The following is a 4142-nucleotide window of genomic DNA, read 5'->3' on the forward strand; positions in this document are numbered from 1 at the left end:
AGCTTTCTCATAGGATATGTTTGCCCTGTGTTCAGGTGGAAAAGAAGGAAGTCAGAGAACCCTTCCTGCCCCTGCTCTTTCTCAGGTGCCTTCAGCTCCAAATAACCAGTATGCCAAAGCAGTACTTTGTGTGGCAGCATGTTCTGACCCCCATTATTTGCCATTCTTGGCTTAGTAAATTTTGTGAAATATAACATAAACACCTCTAGATTTTAGCAGATGTGTACCAAGGGCACCACAATGTAAGACAGATATGTACTGAAACTAAAAGTATTTCCTTCCCATGCTATAGTATGTGTTTCACAGTCACTTCCCTCAGCATTGTAGCATCCTGCCAAACGAGAATAACACTAAGCACTTTGAGAGAGAAGAAAATGAACCACAAATCTAGCTCTCAGTGATCATTTTTCAAAAGGGAAATTAGGTATAGATGTAAGGAATGAATATTAATAGTAGCAAGACTGGGTGAAAAGTCATGTCATAAAACAGGGACACAAAATGCTGTTCTAGATGTGGGGTAGCCGAAGCAGGTACTTAGGACAGCTCCATGAAGGCCAAGACCGCTAACCGGGCCCCTGCAGCGCAGTAGGATTTGGCACAGAGACGAAGGAGAAGGAGATGGCTATCACCGACAGGAGGAGCAGTGGCACAGAGCTGGGAAAATGCAGCTTGTGGGCAGGGAAAAACAAATGTTTGGCTTGAGTCAAGGGCAGAATTTATTGAAGGGAGTAGAGGGTTTTAAGACCGGAAATGTTGGCTAAGGTCAGATCATGATGACCTCAAAGGTTGTGCCCTCATCAAGGAGTTTGGACTTGATTCTGAAGCCAGGAGAGATCTGAAGGCTCAGCGGGTGGGGAGGAGACATGACAGGATCACAGTCATTTTTCAGGAAACAAAATGGCAACACTGTAGATGGAGGAGAGCTAGAGGTGAATGGAAATGTGGTTCTGCCTAATTAAGACGCTGGGATTTATGTCCTAGAGAGTATCAGTGCCCATGTAGTATTGCAAGCAGGCCCTATTTGAAATGGTGATGTTCTCAAATGGGTGAGAGGCAGTTTTCTCTGTCTTAATATGGATTTTAGCCTAAGGACAGTTTGTAAAAGTTAAGAGAGAAAAACAATCAAAACTCCTCTTTATTCAATACCACAATGGTAAATGATGTTAACTGGACAGGTATTTGGTTTTATTTAAGTATCTTTTGAGGCCCAAGTTCTGAGTTAATGATAGGCAAAGCAGTCTAAGACTTTGAAGAGTACTCCATACTGGCTGCTGAAACTTTAAAGTTGATTAGACCTGATGCCTCCAATTAATCCTTGATATATTTATAGCTAATGGAGAAAAATGAGACTTTGGGGTACATGGGGTCCTTCACACTTGCAGTCTTCACTCATTAAATCATTCACCCTTGTCTTTTGCCATCCATGGCACTTGTAATCAAATGGGGAGAGAAACATTAGCCATTTAAAACATACAAGTCAATGTATATTACAAATGGCAGTAAGTGTTCTAAAAGTGTTCAGAACAGGGCACCCATGAGAATGAGGAGATGGATGGATGCAGGGGATCAGAGAAAGCTTCTCAAAGGAAGTGGCATTTAAATTGAAGTAGAAATTAGCTAGCTTTAGGGGTCAGCATTTCAAGTAAGACAGAATCTCAACTCTGGTTAACTATAATCATTTACACTGAAATTATATGATCCTAGTATACATTCTGTTGGACTTAGAGGTATAATGTAAAAATATTATAGATCATCTAACAATATGTGAAAATGTTACTCATTAATTTTAAATAGCAATTTTCAATACTATAGTTATAAACTATTTGGCTTGTGGAAATGTATTTCCATGTCTCATAAAATTATTAATTCTCATTAAATGCTAATGATCCTTACACTGAAGATTAAAACTAATTAACTACTTGCTTCACCTACACTAATTTATTAGTTACTCATAATGAATCCAGTAAATGTTCCTGTGTTAGTTGGTCAAAGTTTTATGGACCAATACTGCTAAGTACACACAAAAACAAATACTGCAAGAAATAAACATTGCCATCATCAGATAATAAAGTTGGACCACAGGTGGACAACAGGGCTAAATGTTATGATGTATTAAACAGTCACCACTAACATCACTCAGGTGACCAGACATGTTGTTTCCTTAATGACAGGCACTGGTGAGACAGGATCATGTGGTGAGCAGCATTACCTCATCAAAACTGAAAACGACTGAAGTTTTTAGTACTCAATCCCTTGACTTAGAAATAATAGGTAGAACTGCTTCTGTAGATTTTTTAGAATCAGGAAATTTTCAAACAAAGAAAACCAACAATGATACCAAGTCATCACAGGCATAAACAAACAGGAATATGTAAGTGGTTCCTGAAGTGTGACCAGGTACTGACAGCGACAGCCTCAGCATCACCAGGAACTTGTTCAAAATGCAAATTATGTATCTGATAAGGGGCTAATATTGAAAATATATAAAAAACTCATACAACTCAATACCAAAAAACAAATAATCCATTTTAAAAAGGGCAGAGGATCTGAACAGACATTTTTCCAAAGACATACAGATGGCTAACAGACACATGAAAAAATGCTCAAGATCACAATCACCAGGGAAAGGCAAATCAAAACCACAATGAGATATCACCTCACACCAGTCAGAATGGCCACTATCCAAAAGACAAGAAATAGTGAGTGTTGGCAACAATGTGGAGAAAAGTGAACCCTCCTACACTGTTGGTGGGAATGTAAATTGGTGCAATCACTATGGAAAGCAGTATGGAGGTTCCTCAAAAAATAAAAAATAGAAATACCATATGACCTAGTAATTCCACTTCTAGGAATTTACCCAAAGAAAGCAAAATCACTAATCTGAAAAGATACATGCATTCCTAAGTTTATCACAGCATTATTTACACGTGCCAAAATATGCAAGCAACCTATATGTCCATCAATAGATGAACAGATAAAGAAGATGTGGTGCATATATACACAATGGAATATTATTCAGCCATAAAAGAATGAAATCTTACCATTTGCAACAACATGGATAGACCTAGAGGCTATTATGCTAATTAAATAAGTCAAACAGAAAAACAAATACCATATGATTTCACTTACATATGAAATTTAAAAAGAAAACAAATGAACAAACAAAACAGAAACAGATTCATAGACACAGAGAACAGACTGGTGGTTGTGACAGAGGAAGAGGGTAGGCAGGTGGGAAAAATAGGTGAAGGGGGAAAAAAATTAGTGAGAATGTTTGATATCTTGATCTGGTTGAGGGCTATGTGAGTGTATACACATATCAAAACCTATCAAGCTGTATACTAAGATTTGTGCATTTTATTGTATGGACCTCAATATAAAAAAATTAAAAGAAAATCTAAAATTTAACTTTGCCCACTCAAAAAGAAAAGGAAGAAGAAGGAAAAAAATGCAATATGTTCTCTGCCTCAGCTGCTGAATTAGAAAGGCTAGGGTAAAGCCCTACAATCTGTCTTCTAAGCACATGATTCTGATGCCCATTGAAGAAGATTTTCTCAAATCTCACTGATTTTAAAACAAAAGCAGACTCAAAAGCTAGCTTCAATTTGCTTGTGAATCTAAAAGTTATTTTCTTTCATTTCTTTCAATTCACAACAAACTGTAGCCATATAATAATAGCATATCATTTATAGTCACTAACTCAGGAGTTTAGCAATAAATTTTAATTGTTAAACTTTGAATAAATTGAACTTTGAATATTTCAAATAAGTTGTAAATTTAAAATTTTGAGGCTGACATGGGGTTTGCACCATCAGAAATATGTTTGCAGTTAGTACAACTTAAGCTTAATGATAAATAAAAAGTGATATTTATCTAAGAAATGTATTAGATTTTCATTTGCAAACCTTTGAATATTTTAATATATCTTACATGGTACGTATGAAATTAATAGCTCCTCTTTTTAGGGGAGCTGTTACAGAATATATCCTTTCTTTAATATGGAAAATTAAATAATCAACTCTTCACATTACAAAAAGATCACCTTTGATTTTAAAAATTGTATTTTCCACATCATTTAAAAATAAAACTATTCATAAAAATTAAATGTACCTATAATTTTTCTGATATACATATATCAGTTA

This window comes from Manis pentadactyla, chromosome 3 (assembly GCF_030020395.1).
Source record: "Manis pentadactyla isolate mManPen7 chromosome 3, mManPen7.hap1, whole genome shotgun sequence".
NCBI classification, from domain to species: domain Eukaryota; kingdom Metazoa; phylum Chordata; class Mammalia; order Pholidota; family Manidae; genus Manis; species Manis pentadactyla.